The sequence below is a fragment of the Pezoporus wallicus genome, unplaced genomic scaffold, assembly GCF_028554395.1.
Source record: "Pezoporus wallicus isolate ANWC-B61680 ecotype Strahan unplaced genomic scaffold, APGP_CSIRO_Pwel_v1 contig_5418, whole genome shotgun sequence".
Classification (NCBI taxonomy): Eukaryota; Metazoa; Chordata; class Aves; order Psittaciformes; family Psittacidae; genus Pezoporus; species Pezoporus wallicus.
In genome coordinates this window covers 3,874,818-3,894,694 of record NW_026640709.1, presented here as the reverse complement: position 1 = coordinate 3,894,694, position 19,877 = coordinate 3,874,818, and positions in this window count along the sequence as shown.

Sequence of the window (19,877 nt, the reverse complement as noted above, 5' to 3'; positions counted from 1 at the left end):
AGAGGAGGTTGCTTTTTTAAACAAACATCTCTGAGCAAAAGTCTTTTGCTTATATTCAGTACAATCACTAGTGTAATACATTTTCAAAATCGAGTACTGATCATGTTTACTGTAATAAAACTCAGGTACTATAGAAACATTTTATGGATTTATCTTGTCATACTTCTTTGTAAAGTTGAACACCATTTCAGAGATTGGGAAATTGTGTGAGAAAGTGACAAGACTGAGGCCATGAAATCAGCTATACAGAGGCAGAAAACAATTGAAGCTGTCAATGTTGCAGTACTTGAGCCACATTGATGTGGGATTTATGTCACTGAATCACAGAATGGCTTGGGTCAGATCTTTGGAACCTTAAAGATCATCTAGTTCCAGCCTAGTTCCTTTAGTTCGAGGAACACCTTCTACTAGACCAGGTTGCTCAAAACCCCATCCAACCTTTCCTTGAATATTTCCAGGGATGAGGCAGCCACAACTTCTCTGGACAACCTGTGCCAACGTCCCACTACCCTCACACTAAAGAATTTCTTCCTAATATCTAATCTAAATCTACCCTCTGTCAGTTTAAAGCCATTCCACCTTGTCCTATCACTACATGCCCTTGTAAAATGTTCCACCTCATCTTTCCTGCAGGCCCCTTTTAGGTACTGGAGGGCTGCTATAATTTCTTCCCTGAGCCTTCTCTTCTGCAGGCTGAACAACACGAACTTTCTCAGCTTATTTTCATAGGATAGGTGCTCCAACCCTCTGATCATCTTATCTCATGGTACTCCACCAAGCAGATCCCCGAAAAGGGCAAAGTCTACGTTCCTCAAGCCCAGGGTAGTGAGCTTGCTTTGCACCTTCCTCGTGGCCCTAAGGATCTTGAACTCCACCATTTCAGTGCAGCCAAGGCTGCCTTCCATCTTCACATTCCCCACCAGCCTCTCCTTGTTAGTTAGAACAACGTGCAGCGTAGCCCCTCTCTTCATTGAATTCTCTGTCACTTGGAGGAGGAGGTTATCATCAATTCATTCCAGGAACCTCCTGGATTCCCTGCTGTGCTGTCCCTCCAACAGACATTGAGGTCATTAAAATCAGCCACGAGGACGAGGGCTTGCGAATGTGAGGCTGTTACTATCTGTCTGTAGAGGGCCTTACCTGTTCCTGGTCAGGCAGCCTGAAGCAGACCCCCACTGTAATGTCATCTGTCCCCACCCTCCCTTTAATCCTGACCCATAAACTCTCAGTTGGCTCTTAATCCATCCCCAGGTGGAGCTCTGTGCACTCCATCCAGTCACTGACAAGAAGAGTGATGTCCCCTATCATTTTTGATAGAAGAGTTTCAAACCTTGGGTTCTGCTTTCAGCATTGGAATTTTGAGTTGTGATCTCAGCTGAGATTCATCTCTAACTAACTGATTTATGGCTATTTAATACTAGGTTATCTTTGGAAGATTGAAAATATACATATTGTGTCTCATATATTGGCTAATATCGAAACATGCTTGAAAAGACAAGGAAGAGAAGGTAGCTTAAGAGGAAGGTGAACACAGCTAAAAAATAAGTCTTTGTGTTTACTCAATTTGGGGCCTAGTATACAACTGAGTCCCACCAGGTGACAGGTCACATTCTCCTTCAGATGTGGTAACTCTGGAAAAGAACAAAGAATGGACAAAGGAAAAACTTCATTCAGAGAAATAAAAAGACCACTACTTAAACACCAATTTCAGGCAGAAATGAGTCTGACAGGTACATATCCACTTTCTCCCAGGGAACCATTTATGCCAGGTCTTTGGAAAAGGGAAAGCTGAAGATATTGTAGCCACTGAAGCTGCTTTCTGACCACCTGGGAGTTCTTTTTATATAAAGCCTATCAACAGTTAAAATTGTTTTGTCTCACGGGAGTACTGCAGAGCTGCTAAACTGGCCTCAGGGTCAGTGTCTTCGTATTACAGATGAGACATTCAGAGCTTCCTCAAACTATAACATCAAGTAAAGAAACCTGATTTGTGGTCTTCATAAATCCAGTCTTCTATTTAAAGAAGAAAAAGGCTTTCAGGCTGATTACCCATGCCAAGGAGGGATTTGGAAATATCAGAGCAGAAACCTCTAGCATTGCTCTAGTTCAAAAAGATAGATAATTGTTAAGTAAACAGAACTTTCAAAGCAAGAGCTTTGCTCTGCATAGCAAATAAGCACTTAATCAGGCATGTAAATGGAGAGAGGCATCTCAGGTATTTTCTGAAGGTAATTTAGGGGCACTTAGGGCTGCTGTTATGTGCTCCAGTTGGTACCCCTAGTAGATTAGAAGTGGTCAAAAGAAATTTTCTGAAACTCGGTAAAGGTTCTTCAGAGTTGCACAGAAGACAGAAGATAATCCTGGAAATGCCAAAATTGATGGGTAGTACTTCAGATTTATTTTTCCTTCTTATTCCTGGAAAAAGAGCCTCTGATTAGTCCTGTGTTTGAGGAACATGGAAAGATTCTTGCTAAAGTAGAAAAAGGGTAGTAGGAAAAACCACAGAAGCTGCATAATAAAGAATTGAATTGTGCGTGTGTATACTTGAAGTTCTGTATTAAGAAAGAAAAGAAGGCAACAAAGGACATGAGGAAATACTGGGAAGAGAATGAAAATATGCTGAGGGGAATTATTGTTGCTCATTTCTCTTCCTCAGCTGGTCAGGCTGCTTTTGGGGGAATTACTGAGAAGATGGGTTACAAATTACATATCTATCACTGGGGGGATCCTGCTTAAAGGTGGACTTCACACATGTAATTTGCTCAGGTCTGTTGCTTACAGTAGGGGTCGTTAGGAAAGATCAGCTCCCAGCTGAGCAGGAAATGTAGCAGCGCCGGGACTGGCAATGCCTTCTGTCAGGGGAGCACTGAAGGCTGTACCTGTACACAGAGGTATCTATGGGTCTGCGCCCCTAGGCAACTGACCCACCTTCACAACTCCATTGGGTTTGGGGTAATGTTACTGAAGAAGGAAGAAACATGGCTGTTCTTCACTAAAAGGACTTGTTCTCTAGCAATTCTCCAGTCGTACACAGTGTAAATTCACTTGGGCAGCTGAGGTAAGACCCTGGAAGCCACTTCTTCATGTTCTGCATTTCCTGTTTAACAGCGATCCCCACCAGTTTCCATAAATACTTAACAGGATGCAATTGAGGTATGTTTTCCTATGGATATACTGAACATATTTAGAACAATCACATTAGTAATTTCCCTCACCTTTTTTTTTTTTCCCCAAGTATTGTGAAGGAAAGTGATCTTACTGCCAAAATTGGACAAGATTTGTCCAACTCGTATTTTTGTTTCAAATTCTGACTTATGCATCCATAAAAAGAAATGAATTCTAAAGCTAACAGAATTTTCTTGCTAACTATTCACATTTCCAAATGAAATGAATTGCTTTTAGAGACTGTCTCCCAAATGAAGCTAAATTCAGTGGATAAATTGAATGATGTTTTTCATGGCTCTTCAAATAAAAATATCTTTTGTTAAAAAAAAAAAGAAAAAAAAAAGAATATAAAAAAGAGCACTTAGAGTAGAAACAAACATTTAAAGCCAGGCTGAGTCTTCAGCCCATACAATAAAAGACATATACCACCAATGCAGAATAATTCAGTGGTTCTTAAAATTACAGTCTATTATAGTGTGCCAATCGTTTTCTAAATCTGCCACCAAAACCACATACCTAAGAGATCTTTTTTTTTTTTTTAAGGCAGCAAACCTGTTATTTTCATGACTTAAAGCCATATGGTCTCTCTCAGACTTTCCGCCACAGCACAAATTCACTTGTAATATTGATATTAATTCTCTGTTCAATAAATGCTTGTAAATCACACCTTTACCCATCTGCCATCCTGTGTCAAAGAAGTCGCACTCCTATATCCACAAACATTTCGTTCACCTTTGGTTTTTTGAGTGTTGCTCTCAGACTACATTTTCCACAGATTTTACTTTTATTGATTCTTTAGTTTCATGGCTATCTCATGTGTTCAGCCTCTTGCAGTGGATACACTAAAATGTGATTGTAATTGGTGAAGTCACCAGACTGCTGAACTGGATTTTCTGAAAAAAGGCCAAATGATCCCATTTTAATAGACAATAGATAATAAATTGTCCCCCACAGAAGTTCTTTGTATGACCATTAAGCAGTCGTGCTTGTAAATATGTAAATATTACTTTACAATTTGCAATTAACTTTATTCTCACAAAAACTGATTTTCTTCCCACATGATAGTAATGTCCTTAGGTTGTTTGCAAAAAAGCTTATAGAATGCACTTCTGTGTTGAATTTTGATCCTTCTTAAAGCATATTTTGGCAACTGTGAGTATATTACTTTCCAGTTGCATATTGAGTGAAATAGGTAAGGTTGCTCTTTAGGGAGGAGACATTCCTTTTCTCTGTGTGAGCCTTCTATAGTCCTTGGTGATGCCAGTCCTTTGCTGGAGCTCAAAATGACAACTGTATAATAAGAATACTATGACACTGGGAGGAGAATAAAGAACGTAAATCAACAATGTTTTATGTTCCTCGTGACCTTTTTTAATAGATACAGGTTGTAACTAAGTTGGCACAAGACCTGTTCTTGTTCCTGTTTTCCCAGGTCTTGCCACTGTTATGTTAGAAGTAGAAACTACTGGCTTTACTTTCTGTGTTGGTTTTCTTTTTTTTCCTTTTTTTTTCCTATTTTTTTAATTCCTTTTCGCTACATAAAAGGCTGTTGACATTTCAGATGGCAAATCTAGTTTCCTCCAGTTCTCAAAAGAGGAAGCCTGACTTCAGCGAGCATGTGAATCACATACTGCTGCCAAATGGAAACAGTGTCCTTTGGGGCTAAAGCTTCTAAGAAGGGATCCTGTATTAGCAGCATTGTGCTTATTGCATACCCTGAACACAAAGCCAGGTAATGACATTCAAATCTGAATATGCAGAAGGTACCTTTACTAGCAGGTCTCCCAATTCCCACAAGAGAAGAGGGCTTTGCAGCCAAATTAGGGAAGTTCTGCAATCACTCCCATGTCCATTAGACAAGGAAAAGCTGCACCAAGGTATAAAAGGACAATATAGGTGAGTGGTGAGTGGTAAGTGAAGTGAATGTTGTTTTTTTCTGTCCTTTTAAGTGATAAGAGGAGTCACTGGATAGATAAATTAAGTTACAAGCCACAAGGATCATCTGGTGGCTCTTCTGTGATTTATCACTCTTTTAACAGAAATATGGAGAAAACAACCATCAGAAAGTTCAGCCAGGACAACAAACTCGCAGTTGAACCTCACTGCACTTGGCATATGACAAAAACATTGAACATCAGTAATTAGACCATGTGGACTAAATTTTTTACCCACTCCACTCCTAGCTCCACACTTTTTCTTGTGGCAAATTATGGTTTTGGTGTTTGATCTGTTCTAGTCACCCCTCCCATCCCTTTGATTAAATTACTTGCATATGTAGATTCGGTTTTGTGTGTTTTCTAATCTCAGACAGCATCAAATACTGCATTTCAAACAACAGGAAGAAGAATGGGCACACATTACTTTTGATCAGCATGTTTCACTGCCTACTTCCCACAGAACACAACACTGCTCTCCTCAGACCAGTCTCATCTCTGGGGTATTTTTTGGCCTCTTTTTGCCATGTGTCTTGAATAGCTTTTTGTGTGCTGGTTTCTAATAGCTCACTCTCCTCTGTGGAAAATACAAGGATTGTAAATAAAAATTTAAAAAAAAAAAAAAAAAATTACATTAAGAAAATAGCAACAGGCAAATGCGATCCCACACCATTTCCTAACTTGTGGTGTATGAGGAAGCAGTGATGGACTTCATGCTGTGATTGTTTCATAAGTATAGTAAAAAAATAGTGTTTTATTGTAGGGTTGTTTCAGACCTCAAAAGCCTAATGATGGTCATACCAAAATAGCACAACATGGAAGTGGTAAAATAAACCCTAACCAGATGCCTCATAGGAATATTCTGCACTGTATGATTGAATGGCTTTACTAGGGAAGGCTTTCTCATGCAGAGTCTGATGGAAGTCTAAGAGACAATTAGTATACCTGCCAGTCTTAGGGGACATTTCTGTTCTCTGCAAAGATATAATTCCTCCTTCTGATTGTTAGGAACTTGCTTATTCATGTATTCTTGCATTACAAAGCCTGATAGATTTGTGTATCTATGTATATAGATTCAATATACTGAATCACCAACATATTGCACAGAAAGTGTATTTAAAGTAGAAATTGAGATCTTCAGTGAAACCATTAGGAAAATGTCAAAATTTTGTAGCTTTTTCAGGAGCATTACTCCAGTTTTCACCAATTCTGGTTTCCATATAAGAGTTACCAACCACATTTGTTTGGAAGAAAGGATGTGTAGTACATATGGAAGAACTATTCATAGTAAGGCAAAAAAAGAAGAGAGAAAAAAACCTAAAACTGGGAAATGAAAGGGATGGGAAGAACAGAATACAAACAGGAGCAGAAGAAGTCATATCCTGTATAGGGGATCTCTCCTTAAAATATTATTTGCAGACAAGCTGATCAGGAAAGAGATTTTACTTTAAATGCTGATAGCACCTTCTAAGGTGCAGCCTGAGAACCATGATTCATGTAAAGAGCTTCCACGTGAATGACTACAGAGTTATTCAGTCTCCTGTTCAAAATGTAATATGAAAAATAAAGAGAATTATTTGAAGCTAGAGAAAAATACTCCAGCTCAGTTCTTCACATTGGCTGATGAATATTTATTCTTCTGGTTTTTGTGTATTGCCTGGTACCAGCTACTGCTTTTTCCAGCTGGTGATTGTTCAGCCAGCAATGAGAGACAGCATTTTAGATTTCTATTATCCAGGTGGCAGTTATGTGATAGTAACAATCTTGCTCAAAAATATACAGTGATTCATACAAAATCATGGAATGAGGTATCCTGATCAATTTATGGCACAGAAAGGGCCTCTGAATCTTTGTGGGTTTTGAGATGAAGGAGGATTTGTTTGTGATCATACAGCAAAAGAAATGTTCTCACAACTGTTTCTAAGAATAACAGGATGACTTCTTTAGCAAACCTGTGAGTAATTTGAGAGCAGCATATACCGTGTGTTTCTGTATCCCATGAGAGCATTTTAATCATAAATGTATAGAATTTTACATCAGCATTCTTTGCAACTGATTTTTTTTTTTTCATTTAAAATAGATTGATTTGCCTAAGGAATTTGCTGTGGTCTACAGTGCTTGAAGAATATGTGTGGGATTTGGAAAGCAACGGCATGCACCAACGCTCAGACTTCACATTTCTTTGCCTTATCTGTGAGCAAATGACAAAAGTCCGCGGAAAAATAAGTGGTAGATTTAAAAAGGAGTGATGTGGGCACTATAGTAAGGCAGCTGAACCACAAGAGAATTGTTCTCAGAAGATTCATCAAGATGCTGGCAAAGCTTCTTCCATGTGTTTCATTTAATATAAGTAATCACCATACAGTAGCTAGCATCTGTATAAGCAGTGAAATGTGGTCATGGTCAACATAGGAGACAGCAGCAGTCTGACAGTTTGGGGTAATCGCAAAGCAAATGTCAGCTGCTCACCAATCCAGAAAGCCATTGATTGTGACTCTATTACTAATGGAAAATAAAACAAAACCCAACAGCACTGACATTGTTGGAGGAAGAAAGAGTTGTGGAAGGATTAAATGACAAAGGAAAACCCCTCTGGTCTAGCTGAATGTAGTTTAAATATTCAGAGAATTAGTAGTGGCAAGAGACTGCTCTTTTTACATTCCCCAAATCTTGAAGTTGTTGGTCCCAAGGTCAGATCACTTCAGGGCTGCCTTAACTTACACTAAAACATTACATCAAGAGATTGCATTTTTAGCAAAACTGTATATTCCCAGTAACAATGTCTTTCCTCCAGAAATGTCCTTTGCACTGCTGGATTGGCAGAAGATGATATCAAAGAGCATATTTTCTGTAATCTAGAAGATTATGTTTTCTTTATATTTCATATACATTTATGGCTGCCATGAGCTAATATTTCTTCTGTAATATAATTCTACATTCTCACACCAGGCATAAATTTGATCCCAAACCTTTTATAAGCCATACAAAACACAATAACATTTCTAAAAGCAAAACTCAATATGTACATGTAAACATATGCATATCTGGCAGTTTGAATATTAGCAACATTTGTTAGAAAAGTAATAGAGGACAAAAAATTCCTGCCAGGATTCATGACATAGCACTTCAAAACACATAAAAGAATAGTAGGCCATACACAATTACTGCTTGAAAGTCCAAGTTAGCTGTTAGAGTCAATAACTACAGAAACACTTGTCCTGGGTTCAGCAGTAGCAGTCATTTTTCTCCTTCTTAGTAGCTGGTGCAGTGCTGTGTTTTTGACTTTCAGCCTGGGAACAGCGCTGATAACACCGATGTTTTTAGTTGCTGCTCAGTAATGTTTACTCTGACCAAGGACTTTGTGAGTCTCATGCTCTGACAGGGAGGAGGGGAAGCCAGGAGAAAGCAGAAACAGGACACCTGACCCAAACTAGCCAAAGAGGTATTCCATACCACGGCACGTCATGCCCACTATATAAACTGGCGGCAGTTACCCAGAAGGGGGAGAGCACTGTCAGGGTCTGGCTGGGTATTGGTTGGTGGGTGCTGAGCAGTTGTATTCTCTTCCCTTGTTATTTCCCTTATCATTATTATTACTGGTGGTAGCAGCAGTGGTTTGTGTTATACCTTAGTTACTGGGCTGTTCTTATCTCAGCCCGTGGGAGTTACATTCTTTCAGTTCTCCTCCTCATCCCTCTGGGAGCATGGGGGAGGAAGGGGGCGGAGTAAGAGAGAGGCTGTGTGGTATTGAATTACTGGCTGGGCTTAAACCATGACAACATTATACTAACAAAATCCAGCAAAACCATATTTCTAGGTATTGTATCCAAGTTCTCCACTGCAAAATAGAGCAGCTGATCTTTGAAAGCTTGTAAGTACTAAGAGATTTAGCACTAGACCAAGAAAAATGCCCTCCTTGATATTTTTCTACTAGGTCTTTGTCACAGGTATTCTCTTCCTGGATTTTTAATTTTTTTTTAACAAATTGGGCTTGTTCAGCCTGAGAAGGCACCAGGGAGACCATATACCAGTCTTCTAGTACCTAAAGGGGCCCTACAGAAAAGCTGGAAAGGGACTTTTTACAAGGGCATGTAGTGAAAGGACAAGGGGAATGGCTTTAAATGGAAAGAGGGTAGATTCAGATTAGATATTAGGAGTAAATTCTTTTCTATGAGGGTGCTGAGGTGCTGGCACAAGTTGCCCAGAGGAGCTGTGGCAGTCCCATCCCTGGCAGTGTTCACAGCCAGGTTAGATGGGGCTCTGAGCAACCTGGTCTAGTTGAAGATGTCCTTGCCTGTAGCAGGGGAGTAGGAACTGGATGATCATTAAGGCCCCTTCCAACCCAAAACATGCTATGATTTTATGAAATACCATTTATCCTATCAAATCATTAACAACATGAAAAACACCACAGCAAAATCTTTATGACGGTTTCAGCAGATTAGGGCACATAAAAGAGACAATGTGCTGAATGACTGTTTTGCTCATTGCTGAAGATAAATGCAATTTTTGTCTCTGTTTTGAAACCTGAAGAGTCATTATAGGAGTGCTGCCCAGATGGCATTTCCTCTTTTAATAGAGGTAATTACTATGTTCATTCAGGAGGGCACATCAGCAAAGAGATGTTATCTCAAGACTTCACTGACAGGAATCTAAACAGACAAGAGTCCAAAGAATCATAGAATCATAGAATAGTTAGGGTTGGAAATGAACTTAAGATCATCTAGTTCCAACCCCCCTGCCATGGGCAGGGACACTTCACACTAAAACATCTCACCCAAGGCTCTGTCCAACCTGGCCTTCAACACCACCATGGGGGTGGAGCATATACAACTTCCTTGGGCAACCCATTCCAGTGCTTCACCACCCTTACAGTAAAGAATTTCCTCCTTATATCCAATCTAAACTTCCCCTGTTTAAGTTTGAACCCATTACCCCTTCTCCTGTCACTACAGTCCCTAATGAAGAGTCCCTCCCCAGCATCCTTATAGGCCCCCTTCAGATACTGGAAGGCTGCTATGAGGTCTCCATGCAGCCTTCTCTTCTCCAGGCTGAACAGCCCCAACTTTCTCAGCCTATCTTCATACAGGAGGTGCTCCAGTCCCCTGATCATCCTCGTGGCCCTCCTCTGGACTTGTTCCAACAGCTCCATGTCCTTTTTATGTTGAGGACACCAGAACTGTACACAATACTTCAAGTGAGTTCTCAGGAGAGCAGAGTAGAGGGGCAGGATCACCTCCTTCGACCTGCTGGTCACGCTCCTTTTGATGCAGCCCAGGATACAGTTGGCTTTCTGGGCTGCGAGCACACACTGAAGCTGGCTCACATTAAGTTTCTCATTGACCAACACCCCCAAGTCCTTCTCCACAGGGCTGCTCTGAATCTCTTCTCTGCCCAACCTGCAGCTGTGCCTGAGAACATCCTCAAAATGTATTTTCCACTGGATGACCCTTTGTACCTCTCCATGTAGTCTGTGTCCTGTGAACAGCAAGTTTCTTTCTAGCCAAGTGACTAGATCTGAAACAAAGGTTATCTGCTTTTCCATTAACAATTGTTCTTGCATACAGGGTGGATTTGATTTCTCTATGAAATAGGTTTCAATCAGCTGCTCTCCTCATTGACTTTCAAAAAAGTTTTGCTCTTTGATTCTCCCTTGGGGCCTTTAAAATTTCTCAATTTCCCAAAATGCTTTACCAATCCACTTTTACTGTGCCCAGTCCTACCATTCTAAATTGATTCATAGAAAGTCAAGCTAAATAACAGTCCCCAGTAATCTCAGATAGACAGCATTTTCAGGTCTATATTTTCTAGTAATAGCAGGAGAATGATCTGTGGTTAACATATTAGACTAAAATCAAGAAAAAAAAAATACAACAGATATCTTCAGGCATACGATCTAAGTGCTCTACTTACATTCTAGTTTCTCTAATCTCCACACAAAGGACAAATACTAGTTGCATGTGCCTCTCATTTCTGTCTGCAGATGCTATTGGACTTGCGCTCTTTTTTGGTTATTCTTCTGTGTGCACATCAATGGCTAGTGCAGTGAAGCTCACATCTTTGAGCCTTGTAGGCACTGACACCAGCAGCTTCAAAGCCTGCAAAGTAAATAAAATATTGTGTAAGAAAAATAACTGAAAAGGTTTATTAATTTATAAATGCTTCATTGTTCAGGAACAATTGAGATAGGTGTTCATGCATATGTATGCATATCTGAGGGCACACACACATGTATGTGTGCATGGCTATACATGCATGTATGTGAATGAGTGTGTGTATATGAAAGCTTAAAAACAAGGGCTCTTCACAGATATTTAAGAGAAGATTCATTTAGCAATGGAAGAATTCCACCAAAAACCTGGAGCACATTTCCAGCTATGTGCTCTGCATTGTACTTGTCTGCATTTCCCATCTAGAATGAATAACTGGAAACACTCTGTCAGTACCCCAGATCACAAGAGAAGCAGGATGCTTCTTGACTACCACACATTTTGTAGAGGAGAAAAGGCTGTTTGCTGTAGCGTAAGTCAGATCAGGCTGAAGAGAAGCAATTCTGTCTCTTCCTCCCACACACAGACAATTTACACCTGCACGATTCAGCTGTGCTGAAGCATTTTAATCGATCCCAGAAAATCAAGCATAGGGTTTAAAATCCCCTTCTTCTCTTATAGAGATCAGAGATGTAGGAATGTCAGATCATATATGTTGCAGCTTGTGTGTACAATGGAAAGAATTAAAAATAGCTTCTAAAATCTGACTAAATTTTTTGTGTATTAGTGGATTGGATTTAGTCATTACATTAACTGAACAGTGCTCTTTGTACAGCAAATACATGCACTTTGTTATTCACAATGGAAGATTTTTTTCTTTTTTAACTTTTCAGAATGTGGAGGCTAAGAGGAAATACGTGAAGCATTACTATTATCCATGATTCACTGACAACAGGGCAGGTTTTGTCCATATTTCTTCAGAAACGGTGTTTCCCACAATAGTGCCAACTAGGAATAAGAGCCCATTTTTCTAAGCACTATGGAAACAATAATCTTAATACTAGCCCTACCTCAAACAGTTTACAATCTAAGAAATGAGAGAAAGCAGATAGTAGGTGTTAGTTTAGTCTTTATGTCTTGCCTTGTATACTGAAACTGTAAAGAATTATATAAATTGTTGCTAGTCCTGATGCAGCTTAGTGATTTGCAGATTAAACTGAAACGGTAAGTATGGTTTCTGCCTTACTGTTCCAAGATGTATTTGAATTCATGGATCTGAATGAACCTGGCCACCTTCTTTCTCAAAAAGGCCTTCAGTTTTACTTCCATAATTTTTATTCAAACTTGGATGAAAGGGGAGACAATCTGTAGGTTTTCTAATGACTCCCAATCTGAATTCTGAATCAAATGAAGCATCAAAATTAGGCTATAATTCTTTATACTCAATACGAAAGTTAATATTATTTGACCTTAATTGTTCTGAAGCTGTTAAAATGATCTCATATAAACTAGTAAATTGCCTGCAAATCTTAGCAGTCTGAGAGAACAGGGGGAACTTCAGCAGATTAAAATAACTTTAAGGCCTTAAATGAGGATTTTAATCTCTTAAAAAAAAAATAAATCAGTTATCCTATCTCTATTTCTTCTGTTTACAAAATGCATCCTAAAATCTCGTTTAAAAATGCATGCAGGAGCAATGGTCTCCATGCCACCTTGCAAAAAGCAGATGTTTCTCATCAAATATCGAAATCAAAACATCAAGCTGGACAGAGGCAGCTAGTGGAGTTCCTCTCCACTAAGCACTGCTCTTGGGATCAGTCTTATTTGCATGTGAATGGATGTAGATGTCACAGAAAACATCTGTGGTTAGGAGGTGGACGGCCAAACCAAAGTGATCCCAAGAGGAAGATACCGCACCAGAAAAACTGGGTAACTGTGGACTGGAGTAATAGAAGTGAAATTCAAAGGCCAAAATTAAACACTCAGAAACTGAGTACAAAAATTTTTCTATAAAATCTAAGGTCTTCAGCTAGAGGCAACTGGGGAGGAGAATTACATGTATACCTTAACTGGATACAAAACTATTTGAGCTGCCAATCTGCTATAAGCAATGAAAGAGAAACACAGTATCAGAGACATGGAGGGATTAATACCATTAGTGCAGAGCACTGACAATACCTCATATGAACTATTCTGCACAATTACTGCATTTCATGTTCAAGAAGGATGAATTCAATCTGAAGTTATTGCAGAGATGGGCTATTCAACTGGTCTTTGAAAAGGAGAGCCTGGCATATGAGAATAAAATGGAAGACTATGATCTGGTTCCTCTAGAATATGTCAACTGATATGATGGACTACAAATGTATCAAGGGAGAAATTAACTATTTAAAATAGCAGTCAGTGCTGTCATGAAAACAGGTGGGTATAATCTTATCATGACAAATTTAGGCTGGAAGTTAGGATATTTTCTCCTAATTAGGGAATGAAGACAGAGATCAGCTTCCCACTGTATGAACAAACAAATTGGGTTGTTCTAACATGGTCACTACAGATGAAATTTTGTGTAACATAGGTGCTCGTGTCAGCAGAGCCACATACATCAATATCTTGCTCTGTATGTTTCTACAGAATACTTTCAGCTTATCTAATGCAAAACTTCATTTTTAAATTGGTGTTTCAATACATGGACTGAAACCTTTAAAATTTATCTATATACCAAATCCACACTGATTTCCTGCAATTAAAATATATGGGTTAAAACATTGGGAACTCCAGTATTTTTTCCCAAAAATTTATGTGAGCCATGCTGTGCTGTGGAACAGAAAACTTTTTAGTCAGTCATCCATAAAAGGCTGTGGTATTATTCTTAATAACAGTGCTTTTAAGGGCCCAAAGAAGACAGCAGCTTACTGACTTGGTATGTTTACCATCCAATGTATAAAGAACATGGGTGTAATTGTTACTGTATAAAGTAATTTGTTAGTTTTATTGTTTACACCCTGGAGATGTCAAAATATTCCTAGACAGCTGGTAGAGCAGTGATTTACTGAGAAATATACAACACTGAAATACACTGAAAGTAACTAAGAAATTATTTTGGCACATTTGCCCTTAAACCTGTGTGTCTGTGACCTTTGCACCAACAGGTACTGCTCTAACATCTGATAGACCACAGAGAGCTTCAAAGTCTTTTCCATTTTTAGCTGCCTGTGGCATCTCAAAATAATTATTTTCACCATTGATAATTAATTTATTCCTTGAGAAATTCATGGGAATGAAGCAAAAATGCTTTCTGAGTCCACCTTTTTTCCGATTGATTTTAGTGTGTCCTTTTTCTTTATAATTCAGCTCTGAGATCTGAGACTACCTTTTTATGGTTCACAAGTTGTTGTAATCAACTTGGCAGCAGGCCCAAAAGCAAGCTGTGTGACTCAGTGACAGTTGCAATCAGTGCAATCAGGAAAAAGACAAAGAACCAATACATTCAGAACCCACATAAATGGATGAAAATGTTTGGAGAGCTTTTCATGAAGTCTATTGGTTGAAGAGCTTTGGATTAATCTGATATTTAAAATATTAAATATCATTACCAAGGAACATGTATACAGCATCTAGTGCTGCCAATTTTTTATTTAAAAAGTGTTATGTTTTAATTAGATATGGTATTGTTAATGTCCCACAACAAAATGTTTCACTGTGTTGCTATGCACTAAGAGACTTTAGGAAATGCTGTGTTTTGCTACAGGCAGCAAGTTACACTGTCCTAAAACTGCAAAGTGGTCAAAAATGCACTTAGCTATATGCATGTGCTTAACTCTCAGAAAAATCAGTCAAATTTAAACAGGGACTAGGAAGCAAATATTTTGATTTAAACATGACTACTTACCATTCCAGAGCCTAATACATTCTCATGAAAAATAACAGGTTCCTAATTTGAAGACTGCTTTGAAATCAAGGATCCTACTCCAGTAGAAGGTGCATAAAATTTTTCTTCCTATAAATGATAAAATCCCCTGATACAGATCTCTTGTGTAAATTCTTTCACAGGCATTTTGATAGCATTTGTGTGATCTGCTGGGGAAAGCAACCAGAATCCACACTAGCCAAACGCTGTAGGGAGGTGTTGACTGTAGGGTGAGGGGCAGTCAATGTTAAACAGTTACACCTGTGCTGCCCTTTCTGCGAAGAAAGCAAAAATGCACAAAGCACATGAGAACGAGTTAAAGATATCCTGGATAGCTCCAACTTATGTAATAGTACTCCCACTTTCTCTGGTAGCAATTCATTGCTTCTTCATGAACAGGAATGTACTTAAAAGTCACCCACAATCACACATATGAATACAGTCCCACTCGTTTGCACATTTGTAGAGTGATTCCTACAATATTACCTTGTATTGAGCAGCTTAAAAAATGAACTTTTAAGGAAGAACATATAATACACATTTTAAATAGCCCTGGGAATTTGGCAGATACATCAGCAAGAACTATGGCACATCCTCCTATCACAAAGAGCCTTTGGTTACATAAAATTTGCCAGATTGGCTCAGATTAGTTGTCCATCAAGTCTCAAATCCTGTTTTGAAGGTGACAAGTACCAGATGCTTCAGAGGCAGGTGCAAGAAACCCCCATACTGAACACTTATGTAATAGAGAGGGCTCTTCCTAAAATCAGGCAGTTGGTGGGTGGCTTATGCTTCACAGCAGGAGAGTTTATAACGCCATGAAATGTTTATCTTCGTTATGTAACCATAGATGTGATTACCCATCTACAGTCAGCTTGAGCAAAAAGTGCCACAGGGCTTTTAATAAACACTGCTAATCAGGACGTAGTTTTATTTCTCAGCTGAGAGACATCAGAGCAATTCAGGATCTGAGAGACCCTGGAAAATGATACCAATTTGCTAGACTGATCATTTTTTAAAGTATAGAAAGCACTTGTAAGTAGACTTCATTTAGCCATCTAAAAGTTGGGTGTCTGCTATAAGCCAGTCACTAAACCAGAGATACATCCTAGCCTGAGTACTGATAACTAGAAGCAGTGAGTTTCTAGGCTTACACATGATGAGCCTGAATTGGGGAAGTAAGCAAGAGGACTTATTGCTTCAAGACCTTCTTGGACAAAGGAAATATCTCTTAGGCAATTGGAAATAAAAATATCCTAGATCTGAAGTACGCTACAATTCTAAAGTAGTATTCATAATCTCCATTACTTAAGAAGAAACACAGTGATTTTTTAAATAGAAGTGTGAATTTGCTTTGTAGTAAAGAAGGAGGAATGGAAACATGCGGTATAAATACCAAAAAACCTTCCATACTGGATGCTTGATTTTTAAATTAATTTATTAGCTGCTGGTTTAAATTTTTACTTTCCTTCCCTGAGTTAAAGTTTTTCTACAAAAAGCAGTATGCTCATATAACAATTTAATTGTATTTGTTTGATGGTATAATCATGCCATTAGTTAATTTAGCACAACTCTGTGTGGCTCCTATAAATAATGGCATATACAGCTTAGTTGTCACACTGCTTTGTGGCACATACCCATTTGTAGGAAAAGAAACAAGCACAGTGAAGAAAGTCTCAGGTTTTAGCATTCTTTTAAATTAAAGAAGTCCAATAAAATGTCAGTAATAAGCATGGTGGAAGAATATACAGGAGTAACTGGGTGCCTGAAGTGGTGCAGGGCAAGTTCTCTCTTTGCAACCCTGGTACCGTGCAGTCTATTTTTTAAAGCAAAGATTATGTGCAATGTTCACTTGCACTTGAGCTAACACTCCATTCAGACCTTACATACCCATTTCTGCCTCCCTTCTGCTTCTATTGGAATGGAAAAGCTTGAGAAAATTAAGTATCCATTCGAACCTCTGAGGCACCTTTAAAAATATAGTGGATATTTTCATTCTCATTTCTAGAAGTGAGAGAAATCAGGGTCCCATGGAAGTTGAGAGATGTAGGAACTTACTTCCTGGTGGCTGAAGATATTAAACAGATGTGTAGATTCTCCTTGTTCATTTTGCTGCAAAAGAAACAGGTTTGCTTTAATTCCCTGCAGTGGAGGGTTGAAACTAATCTCCCAGCTCTGCCCTGAAATTAATTAAAAGTGCATACAATTGACTACACCTCTCAGCTGAACCTCTTGTTCAATTGTACCATACCCCACTGATTTTTAAATGAATTACCAAAGATCGCACATCACAAGGATGCCAGGGCTGGGAGGAGAACCAGAACTGCTGATGGGTCATTCTGTGTTTGGAACATTAGACCACAATTTCCCCTAGACAACACATTTCTGCATATGGAACAGAAATGTGTCTCCAGTTCCTATTTTATATAAACTGAAATGACTGCAATGAATCTGCCCCCAGCTGCTGGCCAGCAGGCACCGCTGTAATTTCTGAGTATATTTGGGACTTTCCCTTTGGGGGATCCTGGGGCATGATTTTCTAAATGACTATTGATAATAATGGGCCAAAAAGTAAAAAAAAAAACCATGAAAGATTATGTTAAATTTAGAATGACATTATTTTGCATGTTCTTCACAGGGTATTTACTGCTTAACATAACCATTAGCAAACAAATGAGACTGCACTCATTCTTTTGTGTACTAAGATTTTCTGTTTTCTTCCTTTTATTTACCTGTTTTGCAGAATTTTACCAAGCCTCACCTCAGGTTGGCCAACTCACCACTGCCTCCATAAAAAGCAGTTTTGCAGTGCCACCCCTTTCTTGCTCCCCCTTCTCTGTTATCCATTCTTGGGCAAGCATGGTTGTTTTATCTAGTTGCATGGTTAACTGGAAATACTGAAAGGCTAACCAGTTTTTATTCCCCATGCTAGTTTTAATCTGGGTGACTTCCCCAGTACAGTTCATTGCTCAACACACAAATATTTGGGCCACTTAAGGTGCAAGACAGGGAAGGGAGCAGAGTAGGAGGAAGGTGAGGCTGCTTCTTTCAGTGGCAGTGCTGCCCTAGCTGGCCACCCTAAGGCATATAAGGTTTCACAAAAACTGAACGTATGCTTATCCCCAAACATCCTGTGAGCATGCTCAAAAAGGCTAGAATGAAGTTACTGAAAAACAGATACCACAGATCACCACTGTGATTGCTGTGCACACCAGTCACATCGGCCACATCAAAGCTACAACAGCTGATACATCTGAAAAGTCATGTGATGTCCCCTGCATCCTCCCACCTCGGGTCTCCATTTTTTCCAGCATACATAGCCTGCATTTCCAACACACAGCAGCAATTGCTAGCATTTTTTTATCTCATATAAATAGTTCTATGTTGTTACAAATCACTAACTGGAATGATGTACAAAACTGATATTCCGAGGAGTTAGCGCCATCTGAAATATACTGGAATTGAGAAAAAATTTATTCTAATGTGGTTTTTATCCTGTTGGAAAATATTTTTTGAGACAGTAGCATCAAGTAGAACAAGAACTTTTTTATCTTGCATGCAATAACAGGATTCCTGGTTAGAACTTCACAAAATCTAACTTTTGTAAAAGAGTAATATAGATTTAATCTGCTCAGTTTAGCTAAATCCTTATTAAGATGTGTGTAAAGACCACCCAGAGTCTAAGTCCCACTAGGATTCTGAATGAAAGCTATTACAGAAGAAATTCCCAAATGACCTCTAGTAATTTTCCTAAAAATGGCAGAACATCCATCCAACCTTCATTTTTTTTGTAAATTTATCATTAGGATCTGGATAAAAATAGAAGCATCATTGTGTTTAGTGGAAGCAGAGTTCAAAACTTTCGTATTTAGGAGTTAAAACCTCAACTGAGAATTGGTCACTTAAACCCTGCAATGTCCAGCTAATCTGGATGTCATTACTTAACTTCCACTGATCCTACAAGGGATTTTAAGATGTGAATGCAATCCGATAAGAATTCATGTAACTTAACCTCCCCTCATAGCTCTTCTAGACATAATTCTTCTGCCATAGACTGTGGCCTGCTACTCCATGGCCACTCCTGACCACCTCTGTTGTCAGAGACAATCACAGACACACATGGAACCATTCCAAAAAATGGTGAATAAGCATATTGGGCCAAATGTACACTGGCTCTACACTCAGCAAAATTACATGAGAAATGCTTTAGTCCCACTTAGTCAAGTAAACATGTTTTGTAACACAGAGGAGATTGCTGCCTCATCATAATTACGCCTGGTCAACTGAGCATTTTTAAGACTAGTGTTAGTCACAGAAGCACAAACGCTGATGAGTTTGGGATGCATACATGTGTGAAAATGACAAAAATAGAGACATTCAGATTTTTATTTTGTTTACATGTTACATGGCTTTCTAATTACGTACGTTGCCTTCATTGTCCTTTAGAAGTAACTGTTGCTTCCCCATTTCTCATTTACAAGGGTCTCTAGAAGCAACCCAGAGAATATTTGCACCTCAGAGGTCCACACCTATCAAAATGTTACAATGGGGCAGTGGCATTGACATATAAATTAGTTTTTGTAAAGTGCAACTAAAGTAGGCATTGGATGTAGGAAAATAGCAAAAGCAATGTAAAAAAATGATGAGTTTTAACCACATTTGCCACATTCTGTACTGGGCCTATCCTGTCTTTAGCTAAGGAGTCATCTCTGTACGTACCCCAGAAAGTGAATATACCTCAGCATTGCTAGTGAAAAGGACTAGCAGCTTCCCTTTTTAGAGGTATCTTCTCCAGGTCATCTAGAGGAAGGTCAGATTTCAACAACAGATTATCACTTAAATCACACAGAAAGCAAAGAGACAAGGAATGTAAAAAGAAAG